This window comes from Lathamus discolor, chromosome 4, assembly GCF_037157495.1.
Source record: "Lathamus discolor isolate bLatDis1 chromosome 4, bLatDis1.hap1, whole genome shotgun sequence".
In the NCBI taxonomy this organism is placed as follows: Eukaryota; Metazoa; Chordata; class Aves; order Psittaciformes; family Psittacidae; genus Lathamus; species Lathamus discolor.
In genome coordinates, this window is record NC_088887.1 from 94,850,006 (window position 1) to 94,872,988 (window position 22,983).

Consider the following 22,983-nt stretch of genomic DNA (forward strand, 5'->3'; position numbering starts at 1 on the left):
GGCAAATCCAAATGTACTAGTTAACACACCCTTCCTCTCTATCAGTAAAGTATCTAGCTGTGGTATTCAGACGGCCTGTTTGGAAAACAAGACTTTGAGAGAGCTAACTCTAAATTATTACTTCATTGAAGCTTTGGCCATGGAAACTGGTCTCCCCTTCCAAGGACAATTGTGTCATTTTGTCCTCCCCTTTATTTCCCAACCCTGGCTCTCAAAAACTCCACAGCTCCCATCACTCTGAAAGCAATGCCTAACCTAGTTCAGACAACCAGCCCTGTGACTTCCCCTGGCATGGACACCTGAGTTGCCAAGTTGGCTCATCTTGGCTGAACCAGATAAGGGGTTGCTCACATAAATAGTTCAGTCTGTGGATGGGAGGGAATGGCAGTAAGGCACTAGAAAAAAACTGTTAGTGAAGAAAAATGAGGGTGGCATCCCATGAGCAACACTGAGGTAGCTGGATGAGTGCTCCTGCCATGGAAACATCCAGGAATGGTCATGCTCACCTCTAACTTTCACTAATGGCACATTTTAAATTAAATTGCACAGAGAAGCTGTGGGTACCCCATCCCTGGCAGTGCTCAAGGCCAGGCTGAATGGGCTTGAGTAACCTTGTCTATTGAAAGGTGTCCCTGTCTGGGGCAGGTGGGCTGGAACTGGATGAGCTTTAAGGTCCATTCCAACCCAAACAGTTCTGTGACTCTGTGATTCTATCACATGGTGAAAATTTGAGTGCTCATGAAAACATATGGCTAGAGTTTAAATTGTAACTTTAGCTCAACTAGTGCAGCTTATTGTTGAGTCAAGAACCTAAGGGCAAGTTCAGGGCCTGGGCAGACGCTAAAAGAACCATTTAAGGATTTACAACCCATCACCTCCAGCACAGTTCTGAGAAAACTTGCTTGGTCCAAACCTCCCTACTGTGCTTCAGGGTATATCCAAGTAAACCACTGCCATATGGGTTTAACGGGATGTGCTGCCAAGTGACTGGGGTGGTTACGCACCCAACCTTCACTTGGGAGTGAAAATGAGCAGCTGGGGTGAGGCCGAAGCACCTTCAGTGTGCATGTAAGCTCAGTAAGCACACAGTGTGTGAGGATACTGGCAACAGCATCGAGGCATCAGCATCATTCTCCCATTCTGCCAGGCTTGCTCACAACAGACAGTGTGTAACATGTTCTCCTGAGGCAATCTCCATCAGAAAGCAAGCTGCTTTCTCCACGCAGTCTTTCTTTGATCTGGAGATCCTCATGTAAGACAACAAAAATGAACCCACAAAACCTCCCATTGATTTATTATTATTTTTTCCCCAGACATGCTGCATCTGTGCAGCACGTAAACTATTTGATGTCTTTTCTCTCAGGGCAGTGACTCTTTTACCTGTTTGCAACTAATAACTGCTACCGTCTCTCCCCTCAAATGCACACATTTTAAATCACCGTGTATCAATAAAATGTCATCATAGCTCTTGTATTTACAAAGCCTGGCAGTACAAATTAACAAAATGCTTCCTAAGTACAGCTGAAGGCAGGGCACCTGTCAGAGAAGCTTCAAACACCATGAACACCAGAATCCAGACACAAAATGCACCTTTTCTAATCACACGGCTTCAAAAGTGTTGAACCTTTTCTGCAAATATCCCTATCATTTTTAAACAAAGCACGTGCAAGACTGAGCTGTTATTAATGGCAAAAGTTTTCTGACATTTCTTACTGTTGAGAATTATTTCTAGTCCATTACCACTGAAAAAACACTCGGTACAACTCATTTGAAGGACTCTATTAAAAGACAATCAGCTTTTTTGTAGAAACAACTGGTCAGATGTCATCTTACAACAAGCATACATTAATCAGACACGTCCTTCAGAAGTGTACATATATTCTACTAGTGCACAAATATTCTACTAGCAGAAGCTTTCTTCTCAGCAAATGCCTCCACAGCCCACTTTCAAATGGTCTAAATTAATGGCTTTCTATATTATGACCCCATCAAAAGAAAAATTGTATTCACTTAGTTGATCCAAAAGCAACTTATTTCATTGTTGCTTTTAGTTGGTGTTTAAAGAAACACACTTCTTTTGGGACAGAAAAGGGCCAGTACAACACCCAAAGCCATACCTAGCAGTCAAACTTGAGATTGTTTCTCAATACAGAAAGTTTCATTTTCATTCATATGCCTAAACCACCTTTGTAAAGAAAAAAAGCCCCAAATAGACACTTCCTCTCTACAGTTCCTTCTTTTCTCTTTTTGAAATAAACAAAATTTAGTTCGGTTTTTTTGAAAACACAAAACACAACAGGATGGCAGCCTTGCAGCAGCTCCCCACCAAGGGCTCCTGGAGCCCCGCTCACTGGGCTCACAGAGCTCTTGAGGAACTGGTTCAGAGGCCCTGCATTAGTGCATGTTTGCCACCCTTTGCACTCCACAGCATGCAAGCTTCATAACTATTTTCTTCACTATGACAAAGCTTGAACAGCTACAGAGAGTAAATAGTTTACAGAGGCTCTGCAAAGGGAGGGGAAATAACAGCACAAACCAGCAAACATACCAAGAGAATGGGAGTGGATAACCACCACCTCCAAGACCAATGTCAGGCTAAACTGTGCCTTCAGCAGACACTGTGCAAGCCCTGGTGCCTTCAAGATACAGTTTTTATGAAAGCTCTTTCTAGAGAGGGTCATCTTTTGGTCGGAAGGCCAGCCTCCACTAAAAACAGACCATGCTATCACATCCTTGGGAAACTATTCTTGTTAGCTCCAAAATTATCTAATGCAGCACAAGCAGCACGCACAAAAAGGAGAACACTAGCAGTGCTCTTGTCAACTTGCTTTTAACTTGAAATTGAGGCTGGTTGGAAGGGCAAGTTAAACATTAATTTTCTGTCAGTGGTCAGCCCTGGGTATTACAAGCTGTAGTTTCACAATCACATTTTGCTGCTTCTTTCCCTAGCTGCAATATAAAACCGAACAAACACTGAGATAGCCAGGAACTGGAGAACAGCAGAAGTGACTTGACACAAAGCTCATAAAAGCAAGGTAGATTTCTCCTAATCTGTCAGCTTTATTAACCCTGTCAGAAGATCCCATGAAAAACACAAGTGACTCTAGAGGAACATACAGCATGACAAACAGTATATCAGCCACAATATATATTGACATGTTTTTTCTCCCAGCAGCAGACAACAATTTGAATCAACCAAGCCCACCCTTTTCTTTCAGTTCTGACACTCAGTCTCATGTGGGATGACATTTATACCAAGCCCACTGAAGCAGTCAAACCACTACCACGCAAGAAGGTGAGCGAGGCAAATGCGGAAGGAGCTCTCAAATGAAGCGATGAGACCATTAGTGCACCACCGGTAACACTTCAACAAGTACAAAACATCCCCCTCAAAATGAAAGACATATTCCATATATTCACACAGAAATGTTGGCGATGAGTTAAATATAGGGTGTTCTAGAAATAGACTAAAATGCCTAATTATAGAAGCAGACACTGACATCCAATCCATCTAGAAAACAACCCTTTCCCACAGTTCCCAACCTATGCAGTTTAGTATTTGTATTCCTAGCAGATTATCTTAACTCTTAGTATTTTTTTTCCCCCAGTACAGAACAAAGTGATTTTCACACGCAAGTTTAAGAACTGGAGGCTGTAATTTTCACATTCAAACCTGAACCTAGTACAAAGTCACATGTGACCCAAGATGAGGGATGTCTTTAAGGACAAATAAATGACCTGAGCTTTAGCCAACCGATTCCTCACTGAAGATAGCTGGTAGGTAGTTAAGGCCTAAAGCACATCAAGGTAGGAATGCATAAACTTTAGTCCCTATCTAATGGGATCCTTTTAGCACAAAGGCTGACACAGTATGAAGCTCTGCTGCAGGACAGGCCCATACTGAAGAATAAATTGTTTTTACCTCTACACAGATTAGAGTGAGAATGCCTAGAGCCCTTCCCATGGCTGCTGCGGACTTTTGATAAGCAAAAGACTCCAAAATTTCACCATGCGTAGTCTCCAGCAACTACTTTATCTGTGAAGGAACATTTAAGTAAGATTTAATGAAACAACACTTAAGTCAGATTTAAGGAAGCAAATAATCTCTAAAGCACATCAGTGGCATTAAAACAGTAAGCACAATAAATCACTGGCCTATGGTAGCAAAGTTTCAGCTTTTACAGAGCAGATCGTAACCAAGGCTGGAAATGTGAACTCCACCTCCTGCCACTCCTGTGCTGTATCACTCCCGGTGGGGGAAAGATCTTGCTGCTCCTCGCACACCCAACACAACTCCAGCAAGTTACCAACTGTCAGTGAAAACAACAAAATCTGCCAGAGAAAGCCGAGAAACTTCTGCTAACACTTGCAAGAAGCAGAAGCTGTTCTGGAGATCAAAGCTGCTCTTCCAATACACAGGGAAATCCTACGTTTTTTCTTACAACGTCGTTTCTATCAGCTCACCTGACGCAGCCCTACTGTATCCCTTCCCCTGAATAAAGCTGTGCTGAAAAGGGTATGCATATACACCTCGTGGTGGTGTTCTTTTTGTACGCAGAAGTATCTGAGGAGTAACACATGCCACTGAAGTATGACCTCGCAGCAATACTGAAACATCAGGCTATACCAGGCCAACAACATTCTTCAAATCTGGACGTTTACTTCTTGAGTTTCTTTTTTTCTTCTCATTTGAGTGCCAAGATCACGGATTTGGCAATTCTAATGTTCAACAGATTTAAAAAAAAAAGAAAAAAAAAAGAAAAAAAAAAAAGAAGAGCACATTAGAAAACAAGCACTTCTTGTAAAAGCAGGAGTCTGGAAATAATGTTCAAGCTAACTGGCATCTAATGATACCACTCCCATGGCTCATCTCTCAACAACCACAAACTCGATCCAAACTGAAAGATCCTTGCCGGGGGCGAGGGGGAGAAGAAAATGTTTTAGGGTTTTTTGGTTTTTGGGTTTTTTTTTGAGACAAACACAGGCTTTGGCTATAAAAATCAACAAAAACAAATGCCATTTCTCTGTCCCTTCTAATACACTTCCCTGCCTTTTAGAAGATCTGTCCAAGCTGTCATTTGTCAGGCTTGGAGGACTTTCAAATCATTTTTTCCTAGCTCCACTGCTGCACCCAGATGCTTCTGTAGCCCTGGCGTAGACCTTGTGCAGCAGCAAGAGAGCCTGAATATGGCAGCTTTGTCTTCAAAGAGGAACTGCTCCTCCGAGAAGCCCTGCTCAAGAGAAAGCAGCAGCAGCTACTTACCCTTTAGCACACAAAAAGTGTTCTACCCCAGATAAGCAGCTGCAGCCTGGGAGCCGACTTAGGATAACTCCAGCTTTTAAGGCTGGATGTCTTAACAGGGTCCAGCAGAAAGAAGGGGAGGAGAGGAAAGGGAAGGGAGGCTTGCACTCTGCCAGTTGCAAACACAGCTGTTGCCTCAGCCCTATGATCTGAAAATAAAACTCATGATGAAAAAAAAGAGATGCAAATATATTACAGGATTTTTCAGTAAAAAAACTTCTATCGTTAACTCAAACTGGGGTTTTTTTGTTTCTTTATTGGTGGGTGGGGGTTTTTTTCTGAGTGTTTCCTCCGTATTTTTATCATTTTCTCTGTGGATTTTTCAACGTGGAACAATGCACCAAATAAATCTCCCCAAAACTGTGGCTTTTAGAAAGAAAAAAGGCAAATCACAAAATCAAAATATGGTAAAAGCACACAACGTACTGTACAACGCAGAAGGAAGATAAGGGTGAACACTGGAAAGGCTGAAGACAAGAGATGGCCTGACCCAAAACATGACCACTTACTTAGTGGTTGCCTCCAGCTCTCCTTCCCCTGCCACCGATCGCAGTTTTAAGCAAGACTCCATTGTACTTCTCAGATATAGGCTCCATACAGCAATTGAAACTGGAAACTATTGCCCTGTGTGCAACACTTTGAACTCCCTTGACATTTCATTTTCAGCAAGAAGATATTCGACTTTATTTCTCAACTAGAAGACTGAAATAAAGGGTCCAAAGTTATATACTCAGACAAAAGTTCTCATGATAGTCGCCTGCATTTCTGTTCAACTATAAACAAGGCGGAAACATTCATTCTTTTCCAAAATACCGTGCTAGAGTTCAGAAGTTCATAATTAGGAGAATCAAGGTGGCTTTTCATCCACTGGAAGTTTAAAAAGCAATCTGACACACCGCAATTACCTCCAGGATCTTCTTCTCCCATTACACCTACCACTAAGCCCATTTTATAATTGGTCTGTCCCTCTGCCATGCACGCCATGCCCATGCCCATTGTTTCACAATCATTTCAAGGAAAAGGTGAGCACCTGCCCCAGTTTTCTTGTGCCTTTTAACTCCCTCTATTTCAGAACGACACCGCTGAGAGAGCTTGGAACCACAATAAGGCTGCAGGCGTAGAGAGCGACCCAACTTCGAAACAACAAACCTGCCATTTTAAAATCGCTTGGGACCACACTGGGCGAACGCTGGAGCAAAGGTGCTCAGAGCGGCAGCGCTCATTACTAACACTTTGTCCAACTCGCACGCCTACACGCTAACAGAGTCCAGGTAAATGTAGTTTCAGAATAGACTCCGTCTATCGTATAGACTGGTTGCCCAGGGGGTCTGCCTCAGCAGCCTGCCTGACACCGCCACAGCTTCGAAGGCGACGCAACTACAAAACACAGCGAACTCGGCTGTAACGCATGGCAGCTCTACACACAAGTGCCCTTCGCCCGGGGCGACACACGGGCACTCAGGGCGCTGCCGCTCCAAACATCGCTCTTAACTCGCGGCTCAGCTTGTACCAGTTTTTGCCCAGCGCGCCCTGGTGCCGCACTTTACCAGAAGTTCCCTTTCCCCCTCCAGCCCTCCCCAGACGGCCGACGAGAGCCGCTCCAGGCGCGGGCAGCGCGGAGAGGTGGCGGAGGCCAGCAGCCCGATGAAGCAGCATCCCCCCCCGCCCGCCCGTCGCCCTTCTCCCCCCGGGGAGCACGTACCGCCTCACCGCGGGGCCTGCGCTGCCGCCCCGGCCTCCCCGCAGCTTCGTGCAGTTAAAATGGCTCCTGCCGCGGGGGGGAAGTGGTGCCCGGGCCCCGGCCGGTGAGTCACCGCGGGGCCGGGCGGCTCGGCTCGGCGCGGCGCGGCGGGGCTCGGCACGACACGCCCCGGGCGGCGGCCAGCGCTCCGAGGGGCCCGGCCCGCAGGTGGCGGCGGCCCCGCTCCCGCCCCGGGCTGCGCTGAGGGGGCACGCGGCGGCGCCGCTTCCCCAGCCGCTGTGCGCGGGGCGCTGCCCGGCGAGGCTCCCCTCAGAGCTCACAGCGGCGGGGGACCCGCGGCAGCCTGCCTCCGAGAGCGCACACCTCCTTCAGAGCCCTCAGGTGACACCCACCCCACTCCCCGTGAGTAGCAAACAAACGCGTTTCTGTGGAACATGCGGGATTCCTGGCAGTGCTGCCCTGCTGAACTGGTTAACCCCAGGAGAAAGCGAAACTGAGGAGGGCCCAAATCGGTCAGGGAAAGGTGCCTAATGTGCAGAGTTCAGTGAAGCACCGACACACGCCCAGCATCCAACAGGTTGCTCGAGGATCCCCAGTAGATTTCCAGACTGCTTCTTAAGCTGTTTAAACGATCCTTGGTGCCTAATGAACACACCGAGAGCCACCCAGCACACAGACAAAGGCAACGTGACCACTTTAAATGGACTCCACAAACTCTTTGGGTGCACCGCAAGGCCTGACAGGAACTTAACCTCAGAAAACATGGCACAGAAGGTGAGGAGCAACCTGGGTTTGGTGGGGGGAAGGAAGCACAGGCTCTGCGTGCAGGCTGGTACACCCATTCGTTTTCCATGAACTTCCCAAAGGACAGAGTCCACAGCACACGCTGGCCACAAGGGAAGGCAGGGCACAAAGACCTGAGCCCATGCTGGCAAGGAGAGGGTACAGCTGCAGGGCAAGGAGCTGAGAGGCAGCAATGGAAAGAAAGCAGCAGAGGAGATGTTGCAATGGGCAGCAAGACGTGAGTAAAAACCTGAAGCTACTTCCAGCCAACACATTGAAACCATTCCAAATATGATTAAGGGCAGCTGTCATTAACCTTCCCGGTAATAATTAAACAGGAGTTCGCTGAGCAAAACTCACTGGTTTACCAACATTAGTATCTCCAACTACTGCTTAAGTTTAATAACCAAGGAGAAAATTTTGGGTTTACTTCTAAGTAATTCAGTCCCTGTGACACCTGCAAGGCACTCAAAGGCAAATCTGGCTCCCAGTTTATTGTTTAAAGAGCAGTTATCCAGATATGATTTTATTAGATGTATTTATATTACAAGACAGATATGAACCTGCTTGAGCGAGTTCCACCTTGAGCAAGGAGATGCTCAAAGGGCTGGAGCACCTCTCCTATGGAGACAAGCTGAGAGTTGGGCTTGTTCAAGAGAAGGCTCCATGAGGCCCTTGCACAGCTTCCAGTACCTAAAGGGGGCCTACAAGAAATCTAGAGAGGGACTTTTTACAAGGGCATGTAGGGATAGGACAAGGGGGGATGGCTTTAAACCAGAAGAGGGTAGATTTAGATGAGATACTAGGAAGAAATTCTTCCTTGTGAGGGTGCTAAGGCACTGGCACAGGTTGCCCAGAGAAGCTGTGGCTGCCACATCCCTGGTGGTGCTCAAGGCCAGGTTGGACGGGGCTTTGAGCAAACTGGTCCAGTGGAAGGTGTTGCTGCTCATGGCAGGGAAACAGATGATATTTAATGATCCTACAACCCAAACCATTCTCAGATTCTATGATTTTATCATGTTACTTTGCAGCCTGCCTGCTTTAGCAGAGGTTTTTGGGGGGAAAATAGCAGTGGCAGCAGTTTTTTAAGACTTACTGAGTAAAAAGGTATCACTTAAATCACTACTTAAGCTTTGCCACGGCGCTCTCTCAAAATTTGTCTTCATTTGTATTTCTCAGCTGAAAAAAGATCACATGGAGGAAACACCGCAGTGTTATTTTAGTCTCTGTATTTTCCACCTCTCGCAACAGATGTGTTTTCTCCTCCCTCCAACAACTACATTCTAATCCAATCATATATCTAAAAGTATTTGTTTATTGTACTGTAAAACCTTTTAGAAATTATGGGGCATTGAGGGGAGAAATCTGACCCAGGTGCACAGCAGTTACAACGAAACCGTGACATTGGCACAGGGACACTGCCATTTTAATTATTAAAAGAGTCTAATAGTTATGTTTTACAGGAGAAAAAACCCAACGGAGTCTTACCAGGCAATGAACTCAATCAAAAAATCATTAGGTAGTGATGTATGAGCACAGGCTATGCAAACATTTCTCCGTTTCTAAGCTAAATCTGGAAGCAGTATTGTTTTAAAAGCATATGTAAAATGTAAACATATTTAGACAGAGAGGATGCAGGTGGATTTTCATCCCTGGAACTGTATTGGGTTTCTTGTTAATTATAATTTGGCTTAAAGAAGAAGTGACCTTGCCCACTGCTGGGATGAGTATCTCTATGAAACTTAGATCATCGTTTGCCCAAAAGACATAGCTAGACACTGACCAACAGCACAACTTAAGCCAACTTAAACAGCTTTAGCCCTCCGCTCCATCCTGGCGGCATATTCCTTGCACGGAACTTCTCCCCTCCCCTGCTTCCCAGCTCAAATATTTGTGCAGCCACACAGCACGGCAGAGGTGGAACCTGCCAGCGGGGAAGTTAAGGCTGCACAAATAAATAAATAATGCCTAATACAATTTCCACGTTGCTGTTGGCCACAGCTACCAGAGACACACATGCCCATTCACATCCCAAGGGCAGCCGTGCAGCCAAGTGGGCTGCACGCCACCTGGATGTGGCTCCCACCTCTGCTGGCCTCACGTGTGACCCTGAGGGAGCCAATTCTCTCTTTATGTACTGGCTTGGTAATTGCTGTCCCTCCTTCTCAACCTGCTTTGAAAGCTACAGGTCTACAAGAGTGGGGTGGGACTGCATAGGATAGGATACAATAGGATGGGATGCTTCCCCAGGAAGCACAAGAAGGGGTCCACAGGAGCCTCCCAGAACAAGGGATGGCATGAGGCTATGAAGTCATGCGAGGACACAACAAAGCTGGTAAAGGGCCCAAGTTTTATGAGGAATGGCTGAGGGAGCTGGGGATGTTTGGTTTGGAGAAGAGAAGGCTCAGGGGGACCTTATTGCTCTCTACAGTTACCTGAAAGGAGGTTGTAGTGAGCTGGTGGTCAGTCTCTTCTCCCAAGTAACAAGTGAGAGGACAAGAGGTAATGGCCTCAAGCTGCACCAGAGGAGATTTAGACTGGATATTAGGAAAAAATTCATCACCAAAAGGGTGATCAAGCATCAGCACAGGCTTTGCAAGGAATTGTAGAATCACCAGCCCTGAACGTGTTCAAAAACCATGAAGACGAGGCCCTTCGTGACATGGTTTAGTGGCGGACCTCACAGTCCTGGGGTAACGTCTTGAGTTGATTAATCTTAACGGTCTTTTCCAACCTAAATGATTGTGATTCTATGAAGAGAGACCAAAGAGACCAGCTCTGGAGTTAATGCTGCCCCACCTAAAAGACAGATACATTTTAGCCTTGCAAAAAGAGGGCAAAAGGGAGCGGTTTGACTGTGCTCAGCTTTCACTCTTGGATGGGGGTTGAGGAGGAGAAAATACTGTTTTGACGAAAGGGAGGAGAAACTTTAGGTTTAAAAGCTCTTTGTGTTTTTATTTTCCTGCTATATTACACACAAGGTTACCACATGAGAAGCCTAGCAAGTCCCCATGTACACAGGGCCCTGCGGTGCCATTCTTAAAGCAGCTTGAGATGCTGTAACTCCCCTCTACTATTTCAAGAGGAGATCCTACCACCCTGCTGAGAGTCCAGGCTCACACTGTCTACTCGCAGAGGCTTGGGGCCTCACCAAACTCTGGCTCAAGTCCAGATAAAAAGTCTGATTTAAGAAAATTCATTTCCAATTTGGTTTTGTAGCATCACAGTATCTTACGCTTTGCAACATATTTAACCTTAGCCATCCCCTTAGAAAGGAATCCCATTGATAAGCATGGCAGGGAATAACTCCGGAGCAATGGCTATGCCCAAGATCCCACCATATGTGTATGGAAGGACAGCAGTTGACCCAGCCTTCACCTAGGTCTTGAGCTGGCACCCAAACTCCTGCATCTTCCTTTCCCCCGGTCTAGAACAAGAAGAAACAGTATCAACACTGCTAAAGCCATTTAATACAATATATCTCTATCATGGCCTTACTCTCCTGGTACTTCCCATTTGTGGACTGGCACCTCCTGCTGTGATAGGTGCCACAGAAAACACAGAGCAAAGCTACCATGGGTTTCTAACACTGCCAGATGCATAATGACCTAAACATTTACATACTGAGAAATTGTATTAGGAGATTATAAGGAAAGTTACTCCTATCCCCAAAGGAAATCTCTGCTATAGGACATTAGGTGTAGGAAAGTTCTTGTAACTATGTTATTTTACAACTGAACCACAAATTCAGACCATTCTACTTTTCCACCTTGCTGGTCTTCTGAACTTGAGCTGAATTGTAGGAAAGGAAAGGTGGTAGTAAACAAAGCACATATGAGCAGGACACTGTTCTTTTCAAAAGCTGGGAGGGAAGGTATTCCGCTGTCCTGTGTTTAACTAGAATCCTTCAGTTAGTAATGTCTTCTTTCAAAATATACAAGACAGTCTTTCGCAAGCCTGTGGTCTCCCAAGCCTCCAGAAATTATGCCTTGCTGGAGAAGGAGTGAGATAGGTGTTGGAAATGAAATGCATCACAACTGAGCACCAGGGAGCTTTAACCTCATCCACTTTACACTTCCAAGTTTGCCTCCAGTGTTTCCTAGTGAAGGCAGATTTGGCAAGGTGGCTGCCTTTGCCAGCAGAACAGCAACATCCCACATAGCTACGAACCCCTGACCTTGTACAGCCTTGCACAAACTTCTCTTGGATCACTTCTAAGGTATTCCTAGGTCACATCCCAGCCATGACGAGCCTCTAGGAATATCTACTTATATAGTCACTTTTCCTCACTCTTCTAAGTCCCTTCCTTCCTCCTTTTGTTATGGGTTTGCCTCTGCTGAGAAGTAATGCTTCTTAGTACTTCTGAGAATGGTTTTAAATGTGGTTATATCCTCCTTTCTACTGGGAAGCAAGCTTCTGAGGGAAAGAACTGCAGAAATCCAGGCAGCAAATACAGCTCTGACACAACATAATCTCTAATCCACTCTCAGCCAGAAGCAGTGGGCTTCATCTTATTTCTGACACTTCTTACAATCCCAACCACATTTTTCTTTCCCCATCCTGTCCTTGCACCAGTTCTGGTCCATGACTCAGGTTAAACCTTCCGCTGATCCCATTATCCACATTACTGCAGCACAAAGCTGACTGGGGAGGGTGGGGAGCACTCTGCTACTGAATCAGCTCAGACGGACTGTAATGAGGAAAACTGCCAGCAAAGGACACAGGACCTCCCTCTGTGGGTGGCAATGAACTACCAGAGGGGGCCAGCTCTAAGGTAAATTTCCACTCTAAAACACACATGATTGCACAATAGCTGAAGGGAAAAAAAACACTAAACTCGAGGCAGTTACTTGGGGGATGCTACAGGCAGAGAGAAAGGACAGAGGCACTGCTTAACTCATAGCTTCCAGAGCTGAGCTAACTCTGTTCCACCCTCCCCCTGGATGCTACTTGTCTGTTTGTTTGTTTTGGAAAGTGCTCTGAAAGTCATTTAGCATCCTATAAATACACCTGCCAGTAAGTGTGACAGAAGTCACACTCTTACACCCACAGCTCTGAGGCAGTCACACACAGAAAGCAAAATAAAGACACAACAAATTTATAGCACATACTTCTCTCAGTGAGTTTTAGAACACACCCCACCCCCCACCCCCCCCCAAAAAAAAAATCAAGAAAGAGAAAGAATTAAACCACAATCTTCAATTATTTGTAAAATATATGCAACTTTACTTGGGTTTCTCAGGTGACAAGGGAAATCATCGTGCCACACCTAATGTCATCACTATCCACATTCAGACAGACAGTTGAGGCTCCTGCATCCTGAAACCCAACTCACTCATAATTTGCTCAGTTCTTCATTCAGTCATTAAACTGATCCAAAAAGGCCAACATCCCTTACATCTTTAAGTACCACTCTGTATCCTGTTTCAGCATGGGCCCTACAACTAGTAAGGCAACTAATAGGAAGTAAATGGGCAGAGCAATATATTTTATACCAACAAACGGGTAACTCTAGATTTATTATTTCTTTTCATCTAGAAGAGCTTACTGCTTGAAAAGACAAACAGTTTCTGAAACAAGGCGGAAGACAGTGTAGTTCTAATTAATGCCTAAGTATAGTTATACACTGTAATGGCAATGCTATTTTATGTACAGAACACCTCAATACAACATATTTGCAACACAAAGCCAAAATGACTTCATCCAATTGCTGAATATCCCAAGAGAATAAGCAAGGGCACAGCAATATGATGGTTTTATCCCAAGTTTTCACACAACGTGTAGCAGCCCTGAAAATTGTTTAAAAATACACTTTTTATATCTTGTATATGATTGTACATCACCCATGGTAATACAGACTGCAGTTAGATTATGCAAGATCCAAAGGAAATGATCACCTGGGTAAGCAACTGCTTTGAAAGACAAGTATTAGGTCACCTATCTATTTCTATGGATTTGCATTCAAAACAAAGTGGGTTTTTTAAGCAAATACAGGTTTCCTGCTACTGTGTAACAAAGACACAAAGGTGAGGGGATAGTAGGTGTGAAATGAAGTTAATATCTAAAATTAAAAACCATACATATGAAAGAAAAATTCAGGTTTTCCAAGCATGAGAAACAATCTTTCCAGAAAGAAAGTCAATGTTGATTCTTGAAGTAGATCAGCACTGGACACCCTACCACAGGGCGATCCCCCACACTATTATACCATTACAGTGCTGCACAGTCCTTGCAAGGGTAATTTTTAAGAATAGCAGCACATTCTGAAACTGTTAGAGACGTTATTACGCCAGTAATGGTAAACTTAGCCTTTGCTCTTTTCTTACACACACACGCACAAAATAAAATCCAGAACTATTTGTAAACATGTTGTTCTGTGGGTTTTGGTTAGGTTTTGATGTCAGAATGTTCTAATCCCTGTAAATATAAACCAGAAAAATAAAATATCGGGCAAATGAATAAACAGAAATATATACTAAGTGCAACTATATTTCAAATACATGCAGAAAGGACATAAAAGCGAGGACTGGGTGAGTTTTGCATGGTCAAACAGTGGTTTCTTAACTGGGACACTCTGTAGTTAGCTGAGGAATCCTCTTAAAAAGCTGTCTTTTTCCTCTTCTCATTCTGTGAGTCACTCACTGCATTTTTGGATGTTGCAACATATTCATGAATAATAAGCACCGAGAAGAAGAAAAAATACCCAGTGTTCACACTGGACTTCTTTTTATAATGTCTATATTTATCAGTATAAAAAATCAAATCAAAAATGAGGCTGAGATTTGCAGAAGTTTCTATGCAAGGAATGCCATTAATCACAGAGAAAGAATTCGGTACAGCCAGAGACAGGCACACAGATATGAACAGAAGTTACAGTAGGGCAATGTGAGTATTACTATTATTGTTTGGCCTTTATACAGAGCAAGAGGATAGGGGGAGGGATCATAATGTTCCCCATCAAGCCCTCTCCTAAGGGAGAACAGCCAGGCACCGCCCTTAGTAGCCAGTTCTGGGCCCAAAGCTGCTTTTCTTTCTTTGCTGATTCTTTTTTAGAGGGCAGAGTTAGGCTGTGGAGACCGTGCAGCCCCAGAGAGGCAACTGTGCAGCAGGAAATTATTGTTGATATCCTGAAGAAACACCAGAGGATTATTTATTCACATTTGTGCTTTAGACAATAACAAAGAGCATCTCATAAAAAAAAAATAAATATATATATATATATATGCATGTCGGGTTGGCTGCTGCAAGGCTCTCCTCTGCTCCACTCAGATGAAAAGCTCTTAGCTTCTATTCTGATTCCTGTTCTCCTTCCAATTCTGCCACCCCAGGCAGGCCATATCGACTACCTCACACACCTGTGCCAACTCTCTGGGTGGATGCAGACCAAATGTATGGATTTAAAGGAAATCCAGATAAAATATCACTATTAGGAAAAATGTTGAACTAGAGTTCCACAAATATGTTACATTCTTTTGAGAAATCCACAGGGTATTTCTGCACTGCTGAGGATGTGAACACAAAGAAAAGGAAAGTGTGTTTATTACAGCTCTTCCAGCTGCCCCAATTAATGGGTAAAGATGATAGTGCTAAGTTGGAGAGACAGGAGAGAAAAAAATCAGTTGTGCAAAAAAGTGAGCTCATGTGAATGAATCAATTTTCCATTGTAACTCATCCAGACAGAGAACTGACTATTAAAGAACAGTTAGCGAGAAACATCACCTGGTTCCTTGCTTGTTCAGGAAACAATCAATAATTTAAGAAGCAGGCTTACCTATCCAAATACACGCTACATTAACCAATTGGTGACTGTATAAATCATGGAGAAGAGAGAAAAAAAAGTAAAGACTGCAGGATGCAAAAGGAGGGGTGCCAGGAGCTTGGTGCTGCAGGGAGGGTGACCTGGCTGCTGGAAGGACACCATTTTGATTTCTCAGCTCCATTTCAAGCTGCACAAACAGCAGCCTCATCTTCAGCCACATGAGCCATCCTACCAGCAAATCATCAAGATTACAATCCTGTGGATCACACCAAGAAACCAAACCAATACCTCTACTATTGTCACTTGCCCATAAAAACAAGGTAAGGGAGTTGGACATATCCACTGCACACACAGCTACAGGGTCAGTTCCAGAGAGAACTGCTGCTGCTACTACAATGTGTTTTCCAAAAGCCTCCCAGGAACCATCTTTCTTGATTCTTTGGTATAAACAAAATTGGGAACCAGAGGCTAAGAGAATAAGAGGACATTATGGCATATATGGTTTCTTGTATGTGATTTTTCTCCTGCTTTCCACTAACAGAGGTCATTTATTTAACAGAGGGAGCTCAAATATTCTCCAAGTAACCTGTCATAAAGACTTAGTATTCTCAATGCTCCATTCAAAGCACTACATATACATTTATGTTTGATATATCAGACTAATGCTGTCAGTTTAGCATTCTAGCATGTGTGTTTAACCTTGTAAACCATTTTGCCCTCCATTTACTGAGGGTTCATCAGCTTTAAAGGTATCTGTGCTCTGGAAGACATCCCACTAGCCAGATGGGAATGATTTCAACTCCTTCTACCATCAAGGGACAGAGACCCAAATCTGAGGGTAGAACACTCTCATTCTAGGACAGTAGCCTAAATTCAGAGTGTTTCATCCACTGTTTCTCTGTAACCCATTTCATTTCTTGAACTTTAACTTCTAATGTTCCCCATTTTTAGCAAGACATTAGAAATGCTTTCCAGCATTGCATATGAGACAAATATATACTCTTTGTGACTGTGGTCACAGAAATCTTCCTTTACTTCAACCACTACTTAAGAGCAACATCAAACTAATTTAATTTTTACAGCCAGAATAATTCAAACAGCTTTTCTTAAGACAGTGGTCAATGATCTCAGCCAGGAAGGAGAAAGAGTAAAGAAAATGTTTGTTGTTTTTTTTCCCCCATTACATGCTCTTTTTTCCCCCATTACATGCTCACATCCTCATGCCCGTTGCTTTTAGGATATGAGCCACTGCTGCTCTGCATAAGCTAGAAGCAGCCTACTCACTGCTACTCTCTGTTCTGTAAGAAAATGAACTCCTCTATCCTAAGCAAGCACCCTTTAGTTTCTTTATTGCTGATCATTAATTGCATGAAGCAGCTGCTGCTTCGTCAGAAGACCCCAAGTAAACTACTTGAAGATTATGGTTCCAGGTGATTCTAACAGGGTTAGGTACTTTATTTCTACTTACTTTCTGAAATGATACTAATTTCCATTCATTCCATTCCAGAAAATTACATTATCCAGTGAACATTTTCAAATTTACACAAGTATATCATTTGTGTACCATCTTGGCAGAAGTCAGAGCTGGAGGTGCAGAAAATATGACCCAGAATTATACAGCATGTTGGAAAATTCACTTGTACTATTAAATGCCAACTAATAACACCAAGCAGCAAACAGGAAAGACACCGCCTGCATCATCGGGAGATGCACATTTGCATTTTTGAGGTGAAATAGCAGCTGGATACAGTATAGGGAGGGAAAAAGGAAGCATCATGCTTTGGGTACAGATTCACAGGAAACCTGGCTCTTGACTTATAATGCTCAGGGAACAATTCATGTTTATAGGCAGAAAAGAGCAGGCTGAAGATCTGCAGGCCAAAGTTAATACAGCAAAGACCTTTTACTCTACAAAGACAAAACAGAGGAATGGGGGAAACAGTATATAATCATTAAGTAGTTGCGTTGGCTCGGGGATTGTTTTCTTCCACACTTCTGTATTCCTCAAAAATGCGAGTGGTGGTATAATATAAGGTGTGAAAATATGGTCTTCTCCTTCCCAGTTCTACTTAAGTAAAGAAAATTATAACCAGGCTCTCACCCCTTTGCGCATCAGTCTCCCATCTTGAAGAATATTATTACTGGTGTAACCACACAAGTCTTAAAAAAGGGGAATGACTTTTACTAACAGGAGGTTGAGCTCATGGTTATGTCCAACTGGGAAAGCTCTGGTGCTTCACTGCTGGTTACAGCTCACTTAGAAAATCCAATCACTAATTAGGTGAAAAAACTTCTTGTCCATATTTAATGCTTTTTATCTCCTCAAAACTACATCATGCTAACACAATGTTTGGGAGAGAACGAGAAAGAAATCCAAGCTCTAACTACAGATGCTTGCTCTCCAACATTATTTAGAAGCAGCATTCAGATTCAAGTCCATTTTCTTCACATTTAGTAAAAGCTACCACTTTGTTATTGAAAAAATAACCTAGAAAAAAAGACACACAGTAAGCTGGGTGAGAGGAATTTCAATTTTTCACTATGGGTAATGAATTCAACTCAACATTCTTCTGTAAGTGCTGATCTAGGTCCCAGTTATTCTATAGTATATATATGTTATATATACATACCATATAGTTTATATATTTAAACTATTGCAATTTTATCAGTTTCTCCTGCATCTTGTTTCCCTGGCTCTTACCCTTACAGTCAGGAGGAGAAAACTACTTTGGATCAACTCAACATACTTTTATTTCCTTCCCTTTCTAATTTGTTCTATCTTATTTTCTTTCATTCCCAGTTCTATTCTCTATTCTTCAGGCATATGAACTAACATTCAAGATACATTTTGGAATAAAGATGGAGGAATTTGATTGCAGTGGTTCCAAAAAGCAAAAGCATGGAGACATCAGTTTTTCAGCCACCAAGCTCTGACCACATTTGGTTAAAATACATGTACAATTGTCATCTCCTTTCCTGCATATCTGAAACTGTAAGTAATGTATTTTTTAGGAAGATAAAACCGTAATCCCAAGAAAGGATTTTCCACAGAATGATGAAAAAACACCCTTAAGATTTTTATTTCTACTTGTCTTCAGTTCACTAATAGGACATGATTAATCTGACGGATAAGAAAGAGGGAGCACAAACACAAAAAGTACCAGTAACAGTGTTCATATAGTCACCTTCTCACATTTCTTTAACACAGTATCCGAATATAGTGGCTTTCCTAACACTTCCCATTTAGAATAGCTTCCTCTGCTAAAAGGCAGTCATTCTGCTATGCAAAAGAACCACAATTATGCATTTTCTCCCTTAAACCGCACCTGAACAAATACTTGTGCCTACTGAAACACCTGTAAGGCTACTGCTTAGTCTGGTAGTAAAGACACAGAATGAAAAGTTAAATGTGAACATGTATGTAATTGATCTTCCTCCACCTCCAAAAAGTGAAAAAGAAAGGGAGGCTTGATATGGCTTCCATCACGTCATAAATCTGAAGCATCAATGAACTACACAGTCTCTAACTGTATCTAATATACTACGTGTCTTGACATCAATCTGAAACAAGGGAGAATGCATGTGATCTAGAGGATTAGAGACTTCAGAAAAATAAGTAATATTCTCAACAGGTATTGAGGCAAAGATGTAACACCTAGAACCTAGTCTGAGTTTTAAAGTCTATGAAGAAATACACAGTACTTAGCACTAACTTTCCACAATAAAAGCAATTCTCTCTATAAATACTTTTTTTTTTCCTACAAGAAAACATGAAATGAGGAGTTTTCTTTCAGTAAGGCTCATAGATTTGGCAAAAGAGGAGAAACAACCTACCTAACTAGTAAAGTCAGAGAGGGAGTGCATATAGTAACAACCTTAGGTATGATTTGACCTTCCAACAGCTAGCCACACTGCAATGATAAAACAGAGACTACAAACTCCCATTTCTGCCACAGCTTTTTATTTCAAATGGAATAAATACAACATCTACAAAAGTTAATGTATTGGTTTTCCCACAGAAAACAAACCTATACTTCCCAAGCAAACAACATCCTGAAAAAGTGTTCAGCTGTCTGACCTCTGCTTTAGAGACTGCCCCAGAAATTACACCCAGGGGTACAGCAAGCAGGTAGACCAGACTTTAGGTAATGTATTTGCAATAATTCACCTCAGATGCGGCCCATAATGACATAATCGCCTCCTATACTCCCAAAAGTGTACAACAATGATAAAAAGATATCAGTAAATCTGATCACAAGGATATGGAAACTATTCAACATCAATACATTTATGTGTCCTGGAAAATTTCCACAAATGGTCATTTGCCAAGAACATAAAAGTACATTTTTGGCTCTCACCATCTTGGCTGCAGTATATTTATGGTCAGAAGCCAGTTCATTCATTCATTAAAATACTACACCTGTAATAGCTGAAACGTTTTACTACATTGTAATATTAACATTTGAAAACTGAATTTGAAAAAGGGTTAGTAAAATTTTCTTAAAAACCCTAAAGTAATCTTAATCTGTTAACCCATAAAAATTCTTTAACTAAGAAAATGTTTAAAAGAAAATAATATAAAGGTTTTTTTTTGGATGGCTTCACATGAAGGTTTCACTTGAAAAGGCATCCAGTGAAAGACAACTGCAAAAAGCACACAGATACCCAAATACATAAGGGTAAAGCTTGGCACTACTTCAAAGGAGGTAAGAAGGTGCTGGGGGACCTGTTCTCTGCACGCAATTACACGTAGGTGTAATTCCCCTCTCCCAGAAGGAAGCATAAAAGTAAAATGCTGGCATAAGCCTGCCAGCATAAGGTTTACAGCTCAATAGACCACAGACACATCTCAATTCCAGTATCTCCACTAACACACCACTAATTTCCTCAACCCGCCCCCAGCAGCTTCTCAGCACAGTTACCAGAACCTGCCTCAGCTTTGCCACCTAAGCTACCCACTCCCTTTGGACTAAAATAAATCTACTGTGTAAACCATGCAAGTTGCACAGAGACCAAGTGGCCTGTTTTCCTTACATACGGCGTAGTGATGTTCCTCCTTGGGATGCCCATGCAAACCACCGTTTCCAGTGATGGCGTGATAAAGCCAATGCCTTTTTCTGCACAGCTGTCCCTCAGGCCCAACATTTTACTTAGGAGATGACTGGCTGCAACAGGATCCATATCAGTGAAACGTCAGCCATTTCATTAGATGGTGCTGTCTGGCACATGCGAGGGCAGGCATACGGGGAGAGCAAGAAAAAGTACTGTGCAAGAACTGCCTGAAGGCGTATCTGTTTTGAGAAACTACTGCTAGAAATACTCAAGCTCTGGGCTTTCTTCTGGAGCTTGGTAGCAGCTTCGATTGTGTTGCATCCATCTGCAACGCAGGAAGCAGAGCAGCAGGGAGGAGGCCCAGGGTCCAGGCCAAGAAGATGTTGGAGCTCTCTGTCTCCCAATGTCATTTCACTCAGCACAAATGGCTGTGTGAAGACAAGGAATGGTCTTCCTTAGGCTCGAGGGAAAATGCATTCTAATGCATGAATGAATTCAGTCATCTGTATTTAGTTACTCGGTTTGCATGTTTCTGTTGTTTAAATCAGTTGATCTCCCCCAAAACAGTGAAGTTTTTGAAACTGTATTGGACTACGCTCTTTTCCTAGAGATTTCTTGTTCCTTAGGAAACACATTATTACCACGACACATTGGATCAGTGTTCCTACAGCAGTGTATGTACACTAAGTACTGTCACCACCCTTTTTTCTGACTACTCTTGCTGTGCTTTCACCCACAATACCACTTCCCCTGCCTTTTATCTTAAAGAAATAGCAAATCCTATGCCACAGGGCAGCATAACCTCTTCATGTCTTCAACAGTTTAAACTGGTGATAAAGTACACTCTCTGTTTTCCTCAAAACAAACGTATCTGGGGTAATTCTCTTGATCAGCATCAGAGTTTGATCAACAAGAGACCCTGCAATTTCTCACTGAACTTCCTCCTTTAATAAAATTAAAGCGCAGAGAACAGATGCCAGCATGCTGTTCAATCTCCCCTTGTCTGAAAAAGGTCTTTGAAGGTCTGCAGCAAGTTGCAGAATTGCAGCTTTCCCACCAGCAGTTCTACTTCTCAACCACCAACTTGAGTCCCCCACAAGAAGAGCCCAAGCACACCTCAAAAACATCCAATACACGCTTAACCTGCAAGCTGCTGGAAATGACACAATGACAGTGTCTCTCTAAGCAGCAGCAGATGTTGAAACAACAGCAGCAGATACCATGTGAGCTAGCTTCTGCCAGGACCTGGAACATGCTGTTTCCTACCTGAATACATGACATACAAACAAGTCACAGAACAAGGTCAAGCAACCTGAAAAACCTCACTAAATTTCGTTGATGTCGCTATGACCCAGTACTTCAAACACTGTAACTGCTTTATGTCACTATTGTATTAACAGAGGAAAAAAAAGACCAGAATATCACACTGCCTAGAGTAAGCAGGTGAACCTGACACAGGACGTTTTAGCAAGAAAAAAAAAAAAAAGGTATTTCTGTATAAACACATAATTAAAAGAAGGAAATTAAAGTAATTCTGGGGAGCAGGCAAAATTACATCTTCACTGGCTGCAGATGTGCTGGATTAGGAACTACATGGGAAGTCTGCACACACACTCACATGGCAGGCACATTCAATAAAAACACCTAACTCTTGACTATCCCGATTACAGTTGCATTTGGCACTGGTGAACGGGGAAACCTGGCAGAGAACACAGTCTAACTGCTATTTCTAGCCTTTGTTAATTTGGTTGTCTGAGTGCATAATTATCCTAAATACACACTAACAATTTGTACAGTTAGTTATATAGCTCTGCTATTCAATAATATTATGTTCAAATTTGATATGCCCCTCAGATGGACAGAAGTCGCTTGACAATTCCACAGATTTTAATCTCAACCTAAAACACTGTTTGACTTCACAGCCAGCAAAGGCATAAAACTCACTAAATATTACAAAACCAGTAAGATGGCACAAGGTGGCAAACTAAAACCCACAACTGCACTTTCAAAACAGACAGACCTTTATTAGTGAGTGGGATCCTGTATCTCCTAGAAATCACCAGTGCATTATCATTAACTCCCATGAACATTGTGATGGGCATATAGATCAAACATGAACATCTCAATATGGCAGCTGAGAGAAGTGGTTTTAGAAATCATCTTTGAGAGGTGTACTTTGGTGCCTAAGTATTTCCAAGTTAGCAGAAATACTTGATGCCTGGTTTTGAGAAGTCCAGAGATACTGACTTAGAAGGACTTAGGCTCCTCAAGTTTCAGTTCTTTTCAACAAGAAAACTTCCATTAATGTCACCCTGTACAGAAACCACAATTTGTTACCTTAAAACATCCACAGGATATTTTAAAGTGTGAATTAAAAAGCCCAAA

General features: G+C 42.9%; 1 protein-coding gene and 1 long non-coding RNA gene across 4 annotated transcripts in view; one reads left to right on the plus strand and one right to left on the minus strand.

Annotated features, from left to right (window-relative positions):
- The window catches only part of ELF1 (E74 like ETS transcription factor 1), an 82,760-nt gene that overhangs the window by 59,039 nt on the left and 738 nt on the right, over window positions 1-22,983 (minus strand). Inside the window, exon 1 of one of the 2 annotated variants that reach the window (XM_065678165.1) lies at window positions 7,005-7,172. The exons of the other annotated variant lie outside the window; for it this stretch is intronic. The gene's annotated coding sequence lies outside the window, so the exon portion shown is untranslated. Of the gene's footprint in view, window positions 1-7,004; window positions 7,173-22,983 lie in introns of those variants that run through there. 2 annotated transcript variants of the gene reach the window in all.
- LOC136013780 (uncharacterized) lies at window positions 7,206-20,095 on the plus strand. Of its 2 annotated transcripts, none has more exons than XR_010612367.1 (3): window positions 7,206-7,778; window positions 7,871-8,025; window positions 18,347-20,095. It is a non-coding gene; the product is annotated as an uncharacterized LOC136013780 (long non-coding RNA). The 2 variants fall into 2 exon arrangements; XR_010612368.1 differs by having other exon boundaries at window positions 18,367-20,095.